Source organism: Pinus tabuliformis, chromosome 6, assembly GCF_031772625.1.
Source record: "Pinus tabuliformis cultivar Carrire ecotype Pingquan chromosome 6, CPIR1, whole genome shotgun sequence".
Lineage (NCBI taxonomy): Eukaryota > Viridiplantae > Streptophyta > Pinopsida > Pinales > Pinaceae > Pinus > Pinus tabuliformis.
In genome coordinates, this window is record NC_142292.1 from 1,941,000,007 (window position 1) to 1,941,019,725 (window position 19,719).

Genomic DNA, 19,719 nt, shown 5'->3' on the forward strand with positions numbered 1-19,719 from the left:
CAAACTTCTTACCACTTGTGGATCATCACGTTCTTATGTGCGATAGTACAACTTCCACGTTTGTTCCTTGTTCATCCAAAGTTCTTACCACATGTTCATCATCAAATTCTTATGGAGATGGTACAATTACAATTGAGATGATTCTTAGGTCACGTGCCCATTTGATTTCCTCTTCATTATATATTCTTTATTCATCCAAAGTTCTTACCACTTGTGCATCATCAAGTTCTTATGGAGATGGTACCATTGTAATTGAGGTGATTTTTAGGTGAGAGAAAAACTACTTTCATATTTATAATTTTGATTTTTAGGGTAATTTTGATTTTTACGTTAAAGTAATATTAGTAATTGCCATGAAACCTATTATATTATTGGATTTATCTTTAATTTTATAATTTTGGTTTTTAAATTACAAAAATATTGGCATAATCTTTTTTTAAATGAATTTATTTTTATTAATGGTATATTAGAACTTAGTCTCAGGGTTAGTTTAATTGGTCTAGTTCTCTTCATTGAAGCACATTTGCTATTGAGAGGTCATGGGTTTAATTCTCTCACTTAGTACAAATATTTTGTTGATGTAGAGGTCATCGATCTCTAGATTCCGTGAAACACATAGAAAAAAATAGTATATTAAAACTTTTTTATAATTTTTTTGTCATTTCCTTTCTTTAATTTTTGACAATGTATTATTTGAATTGTGCTTATTCTAACATATATTTGATGTGTGGTGTGCTTGTCATGTAAAGGTGATCCATTCATTAAACTTTCCTTTGATTTTTGTTATTCATTAGGTTATATGATTTGCACTTTAACGATTACTTTAAATATTATCACTTATCTATGTGTTGCATTTATTTAAGAAGGATGGATTAAGTAAATATTTTCTTTTTCAATTAAAGATTTAAGTTTGAGGGGCTTACTTGTGGTAGATATTTTTTATTATTTTCTAATTGGTTTTCACAATGGAGTATAAAGATGAATAAGAAGATAATAAAGGAATTGTTCACAAAGTAGATAATGAAGTTTATAAGGTAAATAAATAAAAGCAAAGACCTAAAAATTACAGTACTAATTTATTCACTCAAGATAATAAAGGAATGATTCTCAACATAGATCATGAATTTTATAGGGTAAATAGGTAAGAGTAAAAACCTAAAATGAAAGTCAAATTATTAATAATATACAATATGGAAATAATATTGAACTATTTTCACATAAGGGATTTGATTAATTTGAATGTGAGTGGTGAATTTTCTATATAAAATTTGCAAATGTAAATATATAGCTACATTTCTTGGAATAAAGCATAAGGGAGACTAATACATTATATTAGGGTCATCTCTATTTCAATGTAGTAAGCCGTATTCAATAACTATATGAAGGATATCGTAAAGAAATTAGTTTGAACACATTTTGACTACAAATCCAGTAAATATTGGTGATATTAGTTTATGATCTATTATTAAGCTTGTCAATGAAAAAGTGACTTATTACTGTTCAAGTGTCATTTAATCATATTGAATTAAAATGCTAACACAAGCATAAGTAACACTTTTTATTTTTCAATGTACTTAAGTTGAGCTTTATTTTATGATGTTCTGAATCGAGAACTAAGTATGCATAAGAAACACTCCATTTAGTGATGCCATTCATAAATGAAATGAGTGAGTGGATGAATAAGACACATCTCTCATGGGAAACCTCCTACTATAGAATATCCAAAAACACAACACAAGATGATTATTGTATCCTTCATATATATAGATGATATGAAGAAGAGTAAAAGGAATACTACAATAATAACACTACTTAGTTATAATGACTATAATAATAATTAATGATGACTAGGAATATGATCTTAATCCCCTCAGTAAAAAAACATTATTCTCAACACTAATCAATTATGGATGCTATGTTACAAATAAGTTATCTTTCCAAGTTGTTAACACTCCAAAATTTCCCAAGGTTGTTAACAGAAACTAAAGAGGTAACAACAGACTAAACTTTTGACTTGGCAGCTAGCCCTACAAAATTAGAGATTGCTCTCTCTAAAATCAACCAAAACATGGTTGGAATTATTAGGGTTTTAGGTTAGATATTTGCCTAATAGATTTTCGATTTAGATTTTGTTGGATATGAGGCACTAGGTTTAAGAACTAGAGTCAAATAGGCCAACAGATCAGTTGTAGTCATTTAATGAGGCAAGATATATGTAATCGGAGACACAAATGGATTTGTCATAATAGTATGGTGATGAGGAAATCTGATAGAAGGAACGAAGTGAGCATACATGTATGAATTCACTTGTTTGGAAGATAAAAAAACTTAAATGATAGTCTCAAACAAAACAGAGCATTTCTGACAATTAATTTTGTTTAAAACTTAAGAGATTAACATGAGAAGAAATGTGGATAGCTGCTAGAAACATATAACAATCAAATGCATAAGAATAATTGAAAAAAATAATGTCACTAACCAAAAGACATGAATCCCAGAAAAATAGCTGCAATTGTATATTAGTTTTGCCAAAAATCAAGTACACCAGTTCCAAAATGTATCAACCTCTAGTACCCCAACCCTTTCTTAAACATGTTTCTGAGTATATTGATCTGAAATGGAGAAAATTAGTAATGTTGTGCTAATTCCCCATTCAGAAGAAATCCCAATATGGTTATCATTTTCTTATCAAGTTCTTAAGGATTCCACATTTTTTCTTAATTAACTGATTCGCATGAGAGTTTCTTATGTAAATGTTATAAACAATTTAACATAAAACATATGTTGAACAAAAAAAAAACAACAAACAAGATCAAAATAAAACACACAACATAGATATTTGATGAGGAGTTCACCCCTCCTAGGCTACGTCTCCTTGGTCCAGCTTCCAATGCTTGGGCCTCTCTATTATGGTCAAAATTACAACAAAAGTGTGCTTACAATTCTCAAATCCCTTTCAAACTTGTCCCAATGAGTTTAAAATACTAAAAAATGGTTATCTAGCCTCCTTTTGCAACAAATTTGGTGGAAAATTGAAGAAGTTATGACTTTCCCTTGTTTTCCCACTATTCATTCCACAAAATGCTCCACAACCAACAAGAACCCACAATTTTGCTCCAAAATCCGTTAATCGAGTGAGAATTTTGTCGCATGGTGGACCTTAATTCCTCTGCGCCAATTGTCCTATTTCAAATCACAATCGACAGAGTTATGCGAGCTTATGGTCTATGAATAAGGTAGAAATGTGTGATTGCAATATCAGCTGACCCAACAAGACATTAAACTGTAGCCTATAACTTATCACATCAGGATCCTTTTGCTAATAGAAAAGGCAGAGTACCAGTGGTCTTTTATGTGGGGGACTCTACCCTGTTTGTGATATTTTATTGTGATATCACATCACAACCTGATACATGTCGGGGGTTGATTATCTTCAATGCCTTCCATGTTGCGAAGTGCAATTGTGATTTATCGCAGCACAACCCTGGACATGCTTGGGGCCGATTCTTAACATGACCCACCCGTGACATGTGATTTGTGATATGCGGGGGCCAATGGCATCCTGCCACTTGGCACCTCATCATTCATTGAAGGACCTTTCCACATCATCTAATCCTAGCATGTAAGCAAGTCAAATGTTAACTTTGACTTGATCTAACTTCTGCATACGAGCTTGGATTTGAGTGTCGTTTGCACCGTTGGAATTTGAATGATGAGCTCTTCGATATTATGTTAATTTTTTAAATACTTTCACACTTCGATTTTTGAGCCTAATTTTGAGCACTTGACCACTCCTCCCCACCGAAAACCTTTTGGACCCCTAAAGATTATATTCAGTTATTGCACAGATAAGGGTAATTTTCCCTCACCTTCTAGTCTTAAATCCATTTGGTCTTTGATGGACTTGTACCTTTGAGACCCGCTTGAAGATAAGCCACATTTCCCCTCTTTGATGACCATGTTCTTCTGTCAAGTATGGTGTCTTTTTTAATCTCATCAAGAAATTTTGGAGAAAAATATCCAATTGATGGAATCTGTACACTTTCTCCTTGATCCTCAATCAAAGGAGGCTCATACAACCTAAATTTTTTAACATTGTGTTAGGTCCCTATAATATTAGTGATTACCCCATTACTATTGTAGTTTTATCCCTTATTAATATTGTTGTGCTCCTATTGTCCCCATATTGTTATTACTATGCCCCATAGAATCCCTCTATTGTTATTTTTGTTCCTTTATATTATTAATGTTAGGTCAGCTGGGTTATATTGTGACTCTTTAGACTCCTATGTATAGAAAGGAGGTTTTTTCATTTGAATCATCAAAGAATCATTCATTTGGGTAATGTAAAGGAGGTTTCCCCCGCGAAGAGGCTGAATTCTAAGGCGTTGATCTATCTTTTCTGTCTTTTTGTGAGCTGGTTTCATAACATTTGGTATGAGAGCTTTGGATTCTAGGGTTTCGCTGCTCCAAATAGGTCATTGTGGCATTTTCACTATAACCTTTTTATATGATGTTTTAGAAGAAAAAAAAATTCACTTGAGATGAAATCGTACTGAACCTCGGGTCCAAATTTCAGAGCTTTTCGTGCTATATTTGCGGAGATATGATCTAAGGAAGTTGGTCTTTTTGCAGACTCATGAATTACATTCCAAACAGGTGACCTAGGGAAAATCGTCATAACTTTATCTCTAAGCATTGAATTGAAGTTTCATAAAAAGGTACAGAAAGAGGACGGACTGTGAGTTCTTGTATATATTTTTCACAGCCAAAGGTCGAAACAGGGACACGTGGCATGTCATACAAGTTTGCTCTACTAAACTAGTCTATAATTAGGTCATTGTTGGCAGATTTGGCATAACTCTTCCTTGGAGAATCCAATTTGGATCAGACTGGTGGCATTGGAGAGAGGACACAGAGGGCTACTGCAGGTCGCAATTTCAGAACTAGATGATCCAAAATTACAGAGATACATTAGAGGCACTATCGAGGTGCTATAGAGTGAAAAAAGGTGTGTATATTTTTTTAAATGTTTACTTAAGCTTGGTTTGAAAAATTATTTTGAAGGAATTCAAAGGGCATAGTAGAGCATTATTATCCGTAACTGATAAATAGAGAAAAGAAAATGCAAACACCTAGTAAGCAACCTGAAAGCTCTAGCATGAATCATGAAGAAGAGGAAGAAATGCTATATGATATATCAAAATTACAAGACGAAGTGCAACAAATGTCACTCTCACAAAAGCTAACAGAATCTAAGATAAATGGTGTGGAGTCTAAGATAAAGGGCATGGATGCTAAGATGAATGGCATGGAAGCTAAGATGGATGATTTGAAGATGGATTTGAAGATAGATTTGAAGACAGACATGGTAGATTTGAAGACAAACATGGCAGATTTGAAGACAGATTTGACAAATTTTCTACAAGAAATACTTACTAATGGTGAAAGGGTATTAAAGGAAACTCATGATGTGAGCAAAAGAAATGTTAATCATGATTTCATAGACTCTAATGTTGGATTGAAGACCCACCATATTCCAAAAATCGATATGAGGAAGTTTGATGGCAAGGATCCCGCAACATGGATATTGCAAATGGAACAATTTTTCGATCTCAATAATGTGAAAAACACACAAAAGGTACGTATTGCAACTTTATATTTGGAACCAAATTAGTTTGTATGGTATCAATGGATTTTCTCTCGTAAACAAATTATCACTTGGGCAATTTTTACTGAAGAATTGACAGCACATTATGAGGATACAAAAAACAACACTTTTTTTAGCCAATTGATAAGTCTCAAACAAAAGGGTTCAATAATGGAGCACATTGAGGAGTTCCAAAAATTGAACATAAGGGTAAAAATATTCCAGAGGAGTATAGGATTGATGTGTTCATACGGACTTTAAAGGATAATATCCAACATGATGTTCGCCTTTGGGAACCTAATTCATTAGATAAGGAATTCAATTTAGCAAGAAAAATGGAAAGAAAAATTATCGCAACCAGGAAGCATACCACTCACAACTATAAATATGGAAGTGTTATTGCCCCTAGTCTTCCACAACTTATAAGGTTGACACCACAACAATTGGAAGAAAAAAGTGAAAAACAACTTTGTTATAGTTGTGATAGAAAATACACTAAAGGTCATAAGTGTGTTGAGAAGAAATTATTCTACATAGATTGTGAAGAGGAAGAAGAAAAGGGGCAAGAAAGGTCAAAAGAAGAGGATATACTCCAGGAACAAAGCCTAGATAAAGAAGAAATGAATTTGACCATATCTTGTAATGCATTGGCGAGAATTACCACTCCTAAAACCATCAAGATAGAAGGACAAATCAAGAAGAAAAAGGTAATAGTGTTCATTGATTCAGGAACTACCCAAAATTTTATTCATTGTAAGGTAGCAAATAGAATTGAATTTCTTCCTATATCCAGCACCAGAGTGTCAAGTGATGGCTGCAAATGGAGAAGTAATAAATTGCTCTAGAAAGTGCCATAATATTAAGCTATCCATGGGAGAATATGTATTAACTAGCCCAAAGCTTTCCATTCCAATAGGAGGTGATGATGTTGTACTAGGAGTCTAATGGCTATAATCCTTAGGTACAATAGCTTTTAATTTTCAATAACTTTTCATGTAATTTTATGCGGAAGGAAAAAAAGTTGAATTATGGGGTATTGCGGGGAAACCGGGAAAGATAATTAGATCTAACGGTATGACAAAGCTTCTAAAAAAGGAACAAAGATGTGTAATTGCACAATTATGTTCGCTAGATGTTTCCACATCGAAATCATCTATTTCTCTAGATCTCCAAAAAGTCTTGGACAATCATTCCATGGTATTTGAGACTCCCAAAGGTCTCCCACCTATTCATGATCATGGTCATGGTATTCATCTTATTCTAGGAAGTGTTCCTCCAAACATCATGCTGTACATATATCCCTATGCCCAAAAGAGTGAAATTGAACGTATGGTTGGAGAAATGCTAGAGGCTAGTATAATTCAACCTAGTCAAAGTTCTTTCTCTGCTCCAGTAGTATTGGTGCACAAGAAGGATGGATCATGGCGAATGTGTCCAGATTATAGGGAGATCAACAAGCTCACAATAAAGATAAGTTTCCCATTCCTGTCATTCATGAATTACTGGATGAATTTCATGGATCAATTTACTTCACCAAGTTGGATCTTCATTCAGGATATCATCAAATCAGAATGAGGACTGAAGACATTCCGAAAATAGCATTTAGAACTCGTGAGGGTCATTATGAATTTTTGGTCATGCCTTTTGGCCTTACCAATGCACCTTCTACATTTCAAGGTTTGATGAATTCCATTTTCAAACCCTTAGAAAATTTGTGTTAGTATGTTTTGATGATATACTAATCTACAACAAGTCTTGGAAGGATCATGTTGAACATGTTGACAAGGTGCTAAAACTATTGGAGGAGCAACAATTATATGCAAAAAGATCCAAATGTTTCTTTGGAGTACAAGAGGTGGAATATATAGGTCATATTATATCTCATGAAAGAGTTAAGGTAGACCCTAACAAAATTAAAGCCATTAAGGAATGGAAAATCCCCACATCCATAAAGCACCTGCAAGAATTTCTTGGGTTGACAGGGTATTATCACAAGTTTGTTAAGAATTATGGGAGAATAGCAGCACCTCTAACAACATTATTGAAGAAAGATGCATTTTCATGGACTCCAGAAGCAACAAAGGCCTTCGAACATCTTAAAGAGGAAATGTGCCAAGCATCGGTCTCAGCTACATCGGACTTCACAAAAACCTTTATTGTGGAATGTGATGCTTCAGGAAATGGAATTGATGTTGTTTTAATGCAAGATGAAAGACCCATTTCTTTTGAAAGACGTCCAATCAAGGAAAAGTTTTTACACAAAGCTATTTATGAGAAGGAAACGTTGGCAATACTACGTGCACTTAAGAAATGACAACCCTACCTAATGGGAAGACACTTCAATGTAAAAACGGATCATGATAGCCTTAAATACTTTTTAGAACAAATATTATCCTCTGAAGAGCAACAAAAGTGTGTCAAAAAGATGTTGGGTTATGACTTTGAAGCAAAAAGTGGTGGCTTAGTTAGCTCATAGCTCACCTTATCATCCTCAATCTGATGGGCAAACTGAGATATTAAAAAAATGTCTGGAAGGATATCTTTGTTGCTTTGTATCTGATAAATAGACACAATGGGTCAAATGGTTGCCTCTCGCTGAATGGTGGTATAATGCTTCCCTCCATACAGCAACAAAAATGACCCCATTTATGGAACTTTATGGATATTAGCCACCATCCATCACATCATATTTAAGAGAAAATTCTAAGGTTCAAGCAGTGGAACATCACATTAAGCATCAACAACAAGTCCTCCAACTCTTAAAGGATAACCTCGTGTTGGTTCATAATAGAATGAAGCAACAGGCAGATCAACATTGCAGTGAATGAAGTTTTGATGTAGGTGATTGGGTATTCCTATGGCTACAACCATATAAATAAATGTCCCTCAAGCATGCTAAGAAGGATAATAAATTATCACCAAAGTATTATCGTCCATACAAGGTGTTGCAAAATATTGGTACTATGCCATACAAATTGGAGGTTCCTGCATCTTCTCGAGTGCATGCAATTTTCCATGTTTCATGTTTAAAGAAGGTTATAGGTGACAAGCTCCCAGTTCAAACAATGTTTCCAGAACTTGACAAGGAAGGAAAAATTATATTGGAACCGGAAGCAGTCACAGAAACAAGAACTCAATAGCTACGAGATCAATCAATTTTAGAGTATCTCATCAAGTGGAAGAACTTATTGCTGAAGATTCCACATGGGAGGATGAGAATTTTATACAAAAGCATCCATAACTACTCAAGCATTGAAGACAACACTTTTCTAAAGGAGAGGGGCATGTTAGGTCCCTATAAGACTAGCGATTACCCCATTACTATTATAGTTGTATCGCTTATTAATATTGTTGTGCCCCTATTGTCCCCATATTGTTATTACTATGCCCCATAGAATCCCTCTTTTGTTATTTTTGTGCCTTTATATTATTATTGTTAGGTCGGCTGGGTTATATTGTGACTCTTTAGACTCCTATATATAGAAAGGAGGTTTATTCATTTGAATCATCAAAGAATAATTCATTTGGGTAATGTAAAGGAGGTTGCCCCCTCAAAGAGGGTGAATTCTAAGGTGTTGATCTATCTTTTCTATCTTTTTGTGAGCTGGTTTCATAACACATTGACAATGGAATAAATTTGCATACATGAAAGCAAATCAAGCTTGAAATCATTATTACCAATCTTTTCCAGAATTTTAAATGGACCATAATGAATTGGTTTTGGCTTTTTACCTTCACCTTAAAGCCTTTCCTTGCTAATGTAAAGCCAAACTTCATCACCTACTTGAAATTGATGATCCACACGATGCTTAACATGCCTTGCCTTATACTTGCCTTGACTCTTTTCTAGTTGTTCTTGAACAGTTTTGTGAATCAACTGAGTTTTCTCAATGAGCTTCTTTTCTCTGTATATGTTGATATGTAAATCTACAACTACATCTTTCTCAAAGATGAAATCCAAAGGAGAATTAGGAAAATAACCAGGACATGCCTCAAAATCCAAAGGTAGAGTGGAAAAGTGTCATTCTCAGTTGTAAGCATCTTGAATATAATGAAACTGTTCATCCCACAACTTAGGATGTTTGCTACAATATCCTCTTAGAAAATCAATAATTGTCCTATTAACCACTTCAATTTTACCATCTCTTTGTGGATGGAAGGTTGTGCTTTTCTTCAACTTGTTGTCCATCAAGTTCCATAAATTTGACCAAAAATTCCCAACAAATTGGGAATCACGATCACTTACAATAGAAGTAGGTAATCCAAAATGAACCCATACATTTTGAAAGAAAAGTTGAGTTGTTTGTTCAGATGTACTTTTTTTTACAATGCATTAATATGCACATCTTGCTAAACCTATCCACAACTACGTAAAAATAATCATGAACTTTTCCTGAGAAAGGAAGACCTCCTACAAAAGCCATAGAAACACTCTCCCATGGACATGAAGGGACTGGAAGTGGTGTGTACAATCCCAATCCCCTATTACTAGTCTTACTGAATGTACACAATGAACAACCTCTAATAAAACTTGACAAACTTCCAAGCATATGAGGCTAGTAAAAATACCTCTAAATATTTGCCACTGTTCTACTTACACCGAAATGTCCATCAATAAGAGAAGTGTGTGCTTCCCTTAGGACATTTACTCTCTCTCCCTGTGGAACAAAAAGTTTTCCCAAATGGTACAACAAATTACAATGTACATGGTAATTTATTCCTCAATGTGGTGGCCTTGAATCAAGTTTGAATATACCTCTTGAAAGTTAGCATCATTTGCTTATTGTTCAACATAACTTTCAGGAAAAATATAATGATTATTGAGTAAAATGGCTTCATTAACAACTGGTCTAAAAAGCATATCAGCAACTCTGTTATAAATACCTTTCTTGTACCTGATTACCAAGTGAAATTTCTATAAAAATCCCATCCAACAAAAGTGCCTTGATTGTTACAATTTGTTTGAGATTGCAGATATTGCAAAGGTTGGTGGTCAGTGTGAATAATGGTTTTTTTTTCCCTTTAAGTAATTCTTCCATTTCTTCACACTTTTCACCAATGCGTAAAGCTCTTTATAATATGTAGGATAGTTAATAACAACACCATTAAAAATGTCAAAATGAAATGAAATGGGCTTACCATGTTGTAAAAGAACTCCACCCATGGCGTAGTCACTTGCATCTGTTTGTATTTAAAATGGTTGTTTCAAATCCGATAATCCTAAAATTGGAGCTTAACTAATATTTTGTTTTAAAGCATTGAATTTTTTTTGTTGTTTGCCTCCCCATTGGAGGACAACCTTCATGTTCATCAAAGAATATAGTGGAGCTGCTATGGAAAAGAAATTAGAAATGAACTTCCTCTAGTATTGTGCTTCTCTGACAAAACTCCTTACTTTTGTGACTCATTTTGGTATTGGCCAATTCACAATGATTGAAACTTTATAGGGGTCATTATTCAATTGACCTCCTCCAACTATGTCACCCAAATACACTAAGGAATTTTTCCCGAATTGACATTTAGACATCTTCATAAATAGCTGTTCTTTTTTCAAGACATACAACACTTTCCTCACATGCTTGACATGCTCTTCTCATGATTTGTTGAATATCAAAATATCATCTAAATAGACAATTACAAAATCATCAAGAAAAGATCTTAAAACATCATTCATAACTCTCATGAATGTAGCTGGAGCATTGCAAAGATCAAAAGGCATAACCAACCACTCAAACAATCCCTGTTTAGTTTTAAAAGCAGTCTTCCAAATATCCTCCTCAGCTATTCTAACTTGATGATATCCACTTCTCAAGTCTAATTTAGTGAAATATTTCGCATTCTTCAACTTATCTAGCAAATCATCTATTCTGGGCAATGGGTATTGATTATTTATGGTGATTTTATTCAAATTTCGATAATCTACATGCATGCCCGTAGTTCCATCTTTCTTGGGTACCAAAACAATTGGTGAACCTCAATGCGAAGTAGAGGGATGAATTACACCTTTATCTAACAATTCCTCAACTTTTTTCTTAATTTCTAAATTTTCCATCATTGACATTAGATACATATTGATATTTGGGAGTGGACAATGTTACTATAGCTGAATTTCTTACTAAATTCCCTGTTTTGGTGGCAATCCCTTTGGTTCTTGAAACATCCATATTGATTGACCACATCAACCAATTCTTCTTTCAGCTTCATGTCACAACCTGCAAAGGATTCATGCTCCATGTCATTCTTCTGCTTGATCATAAGGAGCACGTGATTCTTGTTGGAATTGACCAGTCGCTTCATTTGCCATGTGCTTTCTAAAGATAGATTAAACTTTCTACTATGGACTCTCATAATATACTCCACTCCATATTAGAACGAATGATATTTTTTGTCAAATCTATGGAAAACAACTTTCAGGTCATATAGATACGAGCTTCCCAGCACAATTCCAAAAATATTCATCAACACTACATCCAATTCGACTTCATCAATGAAATTGGCAGTAATAGCAAACCTGAAAACGCATTTCCTTATGACCTGGAGATTTGCATCCTTGGTTGTCCAACCCAATGGATATGGTTTATGACGAGGCATGATTTTCATATTTAACTTCCCAAGTCTGTATAGATTAAATTTGCCTGAGATCTATTGTCAAACAATGTATCAATCTTGGTGTGTTTCAAAAGAACTATGATATGGAACAACTCAATTATGTTTTCTTCATGTGAAACGTTGTTGGAGTTATTTGTTGCGACGACGCTTTGCACAACTTCCTCTTTGCTTGTTTTTGCCATGGCTTTTCCTTTAGTGGTGATGGCTACAATATTTATTTCATCACCTGAGTCAGAACCTAAGTCTTTTTGTACAACATCATTTATCTTTTGTTTCCATATATTATTAAATTTATTTGGTCTTAATTCAGGATGAAGCTGACAGCAATGCACTTCATCATGGCCCTCTTTGGAACAATTCTTGCACACAGATTTCTCCCCTTCTTTCTTAACATAAGCATTTTTCTTCTTCTTTCCTTTACATTTCTTTCCTTTTTCACCACTTTGGAATGACTTCTTCTTACCTTCTTCTTGTACATTTTTCCCTCTTGCTTCCAGGTGTGTATCTAGAACACAGACCTCATCAAGATTTGTGGGATTAAACATAAGAATGGTGTGTCGAAGATAGCTATGAAAACCTCCTACATATTTCACCAAAGTATCTTGTGACTGCAAGTCTACTCCTAGAATAAGGGCTCTTCTCCTAAACTCCTAAGTATGCTCTTGCACATTTTTAACCTTTTAACTCTCTAAAATTTTTCCAAATCATGATAATTTTTTCATATGAGCTAAAGGGTAGAATTGTATTTTTATAGTAGAACTGAAATCAAACCAAGTAATAGAGATTTTACCATGTGTTTTGATCTCATCTTGAGTCCTTGTTTCCCACAAAATGAGTGTTGCACCCTCCATTGTCAATGAAGCCAATTGGATTTTGATATCATCTTCTTGAAGGTTATGAATTCTATAATACACCTCCAATTGACGAATTCAATTATCAAGATTTTCTGCATTCACTTCACCATTATACATGGGAAACTTAAATTTAACATATAGTTTAAGTGGAGGTGATTTTCTAGCTCCTTTTGAAGAATGATGATGAGTATGAGTAAGGGTTGTATTAGTGGAAGAGTGTAAATATGCTTGTGAAGAAAAAGGTCAAGAATATTATGGAGATGGTGGAGGTTTGTCTCCATTCCCATTACCTTCTTTCCCATTACCTCCTCCTGAAGAGCCTTCACCTTTGGGATGTTTGGAACTTTCTCCTTGCAACCTGCTATTACTCTCTTATATGAAGTATATGTAGAACAACCTAAAGAGTTTTAGTTGTTGGATAATCTATATGATGTATACAAACTCTAAAAGGTCTTATATGTATTAAAGCAAGCACCAATGGGGGGAACATACATTAATTAACGAAGACACTTACAATAGATGGATGTCCTTTAGGATTCTTAAGAGAAGGTTCCTCTTGTCACCTACACTCACAATCAAGGTGCACTACTAGTAGGATTATCAAAAGGTGGAATCCTCTAGTCACTCTCATAGCATGTCACTACTTTCACTCTTTATGTATTATGCACCCATTTTCGATACTCATTTTATAGTAGATCCATGAAGGTTGATTGGATAAAATTATTGACTTGATTTGACATGGTACTCGCATCCATATCCTCATTTTGATCACTATTTTAACCTTTTCAAACATTATCTCCTCACTACAAAAACCATAACCACATAAATTCTCTTTTCTTGGAGGATGGGAGCATTCAACACCATTTTTCAATCCACTCGGGGTGTTGCAACACATTTTTCCAGTGTCTTATGAGTGTTGGAGGACTTATTTAGGATGCTTTTATGGTTTTCCATGAGGAAAATGTAGTACCTTAAAATCACTTTTCATGGATTCTAAAATGACCTTAAGGAGTGTCAAGTTTAGCTAAACTATATGCCCTCTAAAATAGGAGGTCACAGGAGAAATTGATGGCTAAAATAAATTACATGAAAATCATAAGTGTGATGATTGGAGTGACTTTCGAATAGTCGAACTTAATGGGGCATAAAAAAATACATTAACACAATCCATATACTAGAGGTCTCTAAAGTATGCATATCCATACGTAGTATAGAATGAACAAAGCTCGTGTTAAATGCCTAAGTGCACTCATGCATCCAACATGCTCCCAAGAATGAAGGTATTACATCCTCCCCCACTCAAAATTATCATCAACCTCAACAATCTTCCAACTAACAACCGAAATATCCAAGTCACCAACCATAGCTATTTTTAACGATCAAATTGTTTCCTCCTAATCTACTATTAAGCCTATACAACTAAATTACCTTTGCATGCTTCCATGTATTGGATTCCCCTATTATCACATTAACTTCTTCATCTTCTTCTTTTTTTTTGTTTTTGTTTTTTTTTTTTTTTGGTTTTTTTTTTTTTCCCTTTTTGTTTTTTTTTTAATTGTTTTTTTTGTTGTTTTTTCTTCTAGAAAAATGTTGACAGTTTCAGTGTCAGCATTTTAGTTGTAAAAAATAGGGAAATTATTGATATTGGGGCTATCAGTGTTTTAAGTGTTATAATAATGTTTTCTAAATAAATTTGTTGACAGTGGGCTTATCAGTGATTCTGATAAAATTGACAATTCGATTGCCAGCACCAAAAGTAAATCTCAAATTTCAATTTTGGAATTACACTGACCACATTAGCATCAATGATGAGGTCTGCAAGTGTGCCAAGGTTTGGTTACATCATCATTAATTACGTAAGGACTAGCAAGATATCATCCGCTTTCTCCCGCAAAGATCTAGGATCAAATCCCGAGGTTTTCAATTTGCAGCAAAATACTTCGATGGGGAAAGTTGACAAAGATAACATAGTGGATCCCAAAGCCCCAGATTTGTTAGACATTTATCCTGATATCCAGCAGCAGTTTTAGCAGGCCGGTTGGAGTGAGTTCTTGTACCATTTCACCAACTAGCATGATGATATGGCTCGTTCATTCACTCAAAATTTTGATGGGAACCAAGTGGAAGTCAGTCGGCTATCTTTCCCTCTTACAAAGACACTAATCTTATAGGCTACAACCTTGCTAGTAGACGACGACCTAGTTTTTAGAAGCCATGTGTTGGTAGGGTTGATTTTCCCTTATTTCTAAAGGAATAATTTAAGAATCACAATTGGAGAAAAGGGGTTCAAAGGGACTGGCTACAAGACAAATGGGATGGATTGCTTCACATTTCTCAACAATATTTCACATGTGAAGGAAGATTCAACTAGGTAAACCTATATCACTTCCATTTTCTTGCTCATTTCCTGGCCAGGATAGGATGAATGTTTGTTTCTATTTACTGGAGAGTCTCACACATATGGAAACCTATTTTAGAGCTAGAACCAACCCTTCTCCCCATTTTGTATACCATAAATCCCTCATTAAGCTACGAATTGAAAACTAGTTGACCAAGGAAGGAATTACCTAGAGCCACTTCCTATTTTGGGAAGGTTTTCAACCTCAACCCCCTAAAACTCGAAGAGGAAGGCCAAAGACTGTTAAAAAAGGGAAAAAGATTCAAGAAACAACCCTTGTTGAGCCAACTCCTCGCCATAAAGACAAAAATGTCCCTTTTACATCCTTTGGCCCTAAAATCCCCAATATCTACCAAAGAAATGTTGGCACTATGTTACAAATGTTGTCCTTGATGGAAACTCACTCATAGGTCAATTCAGTTTTGGTAAAAGGAAACTCACAGTACAACAAGTATATTTAGAGGTTACAGGGCAATGGTACAGAAGAACAAGAAGATGGAACTAAGGTCTACTGATCAGAATAAAGAAGGTAAAGAAAAACACTGATGCACGCTAGCCCACTTCGTCAAAATAGCATATACATGTTGTTCCACAAAAAAAAAAGAGTGTATATGTATACACGCACTCCCACAGAAAGAAAAGTGCATACATGATTAGAAAACCTAGGTTTTGGTCAAAGGTATTTGGTTTGTGGTATTGACCCTAGATATTTGGTCTAAGGTATTTGGTTCATGGTATTTACCCTAAGTATGTGGTCCAAGGTATTGGTCTGAAGTGGTTTTGGTCCAAGGTATTGACAAAGAGCCTAAAGATATATAAGGAGGAGAAGACCCTAAGGCCAAGTGTGCAAGTGTATGGGTTTCTAAGGAATACTTCTATCTGAAGTATATTTTATGTTGCAGGGGTTATGTTTGTGATTTGATCTAAAATACTTTGTGCACCTTGAATTCAATGTTGGATCACGATCATGAGAACTAAAGTAACTTATTATTGGATGATCTGATTGGGCTAGATCTGACTGTGTACAGCTATTTTATTCTTTAAATGTCGTGTTCTGGGTTTGTTTGAAGTTTAGAAGTGCAGCAAAGTTATGAGATGATATTTGCAGATATGTACACTGGTTCATCTCTTCAAAGGCACGTGTACACACAAGTTATACTCTTCGAAATAGCGTGTACAAAAGAAAATCTTCCTTTTCAGATCTAAATGATCTATCTGATCAAATTATGTTTTTTTACAATTGTCTTTCAATGAAGCCTTTGTAGATCTAAATGTAAAACTGAATGCATAAGGAGGCTGGTATTTGATTGATTGATTGTATAAGTGAGAAGAAGTGATCTTTGTCACTACGTGTGTAAATATCTATAAGTTGACAACAGATATTCAGTATATTAATGGTTGGTATAGACTTGATTCAAAAGTTTATGTTTGTAGTAGTTTTGAAGGTATACACAGTTTTGATTGATGGAAGTAGCGTATACACACAGTTTGGGTTCAGCGAAGTAGCATATACACTCGGATGCATGGCTTTTGAGGTTACAGTTGGTTCTAAATGATGATGCAGGTTTTTGGGTTCAGCACAGTGTTCTGGTGTCAGTGATCTGATTCTTCAGATTAACTAAATGTTGGTTGATGCAGTTTAAGTTTAAAATATTTTTATGGGTCCAGTATGAAAATTAGATGAAACATGGGCTTTAGATTGTGGTGTTGCGATATAGGAGTATCTAGTCTAGAAATTCATGAAACCTGGTCACTAGAGGAAGAAATATGGTCAAAGCCTTCTGTAGGTCAGTGCCTACGTACTAGCAAACAAATTGGCTCGTACAAGAGCTAGGAGGTTGCAGCGCCATTCCAGTAGAACATGGAAAACAAGAGAAGGTTGTAGCTTCTGCAGGTGGGTGTCTACATACTGGTATGAGTCTGCACTAGTACAAGATTGTAAATAGATTTTATTATTATTAAAAGAAGATAGAGACAACAACAGCAGGTGGTTTTCACCCACATTGGGTTTCCACCTTAAATCTTGGTGTTCATGTGTGTTGCTTATGTGTGATGCTATATTCTGCTTTTACTACACTGTATAATAAGTTATTGATGTACTGGTTTAAGATCAACACATGACAAATTGTCTAAATCACAAGTTCTCTGGATATACGTTGGTTTCTCTAATCACAGTTGCATGTACATGCTAGTTCACTTCATTGAAGTAGCGTATATAAATCTGTTTGGGAAATAAAATAATTGATCTGATAATACTAATTCACCCCCCCCCCTCTCAGTATTATTTCTAAAAATAAAGAGCATCAAGATTATTAAACTAGACCTTGCATCTCTTGTAAGTTTACCTTCTACTATTAGTTCTCCCCGGGATATGAGTTCACCTGTTGAAGCCTCCCTTGTAGACACAACTACACCAAAAATTATCAAAGGAAAGGAGGTTGAAGTTGACACCCAAGCTGAGGAAACACTATTTGAAACTTTTAAGACATGAAAAATACCCCATACAAGGCCAAGAAACAAATGAAGGTTTAAAATTAAACTGAGAAACAACCGATATTTAGACAAGGACGTAATTGATGTGGATAATATACCATTGAAGGACCTTATCATTAACAAAAAGAAGATTGTAGACTCGAAGAAGAGTAGAGACAAAGAAACTATAAGAAAAGGTCTTATGGAGACAATAAAAATCAAGAAACAGAGGTTAGAGAAGGTGAATGCGCTTCTTAAAGCAGTCATCACCCTCAGCTAGGAGGCTTGGGGTCATTTTGAATTTTTTTGTTATGAACTTAAGAAATAATGCGTTTACCTTTATCACTGATAGTATGCTTAAAAAAAATTTTATATATAGAGGAGTTGGGTCGAGATGAAATTCATTTTTCAGCAATTTTGAAAGAATCGGGGAGCACTGACATCTCTATTGTCATCGATTTTGGGAATGAGCACTAACATTTCCATTGTCAACGAAATTTTGACAAATTAAAATGTTGACATTTCCATTGTCAGCGAATTCTAATAACATGAAAAAAGGAAATGCTCATAGTCAATCTACCAACAAAAGCTTCAATTCAGAAAAAAAAGAAGAAGTCAACAATGGCATTATCAAATAATTTCACTAGGAAGCCTGAGCGAAAAGAATGATAATAGAAAAGCAATTTTTGTGAAAGATTGATCCTATTTGCAGAGGGACTTGTTTAGCAACAAGGATTTGGTGCTATCACTCAGGGACCTATTTCTATTTTGGAGGAATATATTCTAAAGATATTTTTCTTTGCCTATATATTAGCATATATTCAGACATATATTTTATTTTTAGAAAAACTTTATGTAATTAAAGATATTTTCCATATGCATGAACTTAGAATATTTTGATATTTTTTTATTATTGTAATTAATATTGAAACTATAATCCTATGATCAGTGTATGTAATGTCTATAAATACAATTTATGAAAAGGGAAAAAGGTTGGATTTTATTGTAAAATCATTAGCATTCTAGTATATTTGACCAGATCTTAAATATATTACAATTTTATGTCAATTTGCATAAAATTCATTTGTTGTAGTTCCCTATTTGTTATTTCTCTATTTATGAAACATATTATTCATGTCTAGAAAATTTTAGTATCTGATATTGGAATTCATTCATGCTCCTTTCTCATATTTCTCATTCATTAATGCTTGTTTCTTCTATCCCATGCTTTATCAATCTATTTTTAATTCTACTGATTATGATCCCATCCCTCTCCCATCAAAGGATGTGGATGATGATGAGGTGTATGTATGGATAGTTGATTCCACTTCGTCTATGGATTCTAAAAGAAATGAGTGGCGTAGAAAGAGAGTTGGATGATTTACATCATCGGTACTATTTTCTCCTCGATTGCAGGAACTTGAATCAAATTTGTCTATCCATCTCTCTAATGGATGTGTTCATGAAATTTTAAACAATTTGGTGCAATCACATATTTTTGCCGAAGGTAACATGGTTAATATTTCAAAAGTTATTCCAGTGAACATTTCCAAGATTCCTGATGTCATCTTCATCAGAGTTGATCGTTCCCCTAAAGAATATCTCAAGAAGTATTATGTCTAGGCTCTTGCCTAGAATTTGGATTTGTTTTGTAAATAGTGTACATATTTTTATCTTTTGTCTATAGGTATCATGGTGATGATATTTTCGATCTTCTTTGGTAGCCTTCGATGGAT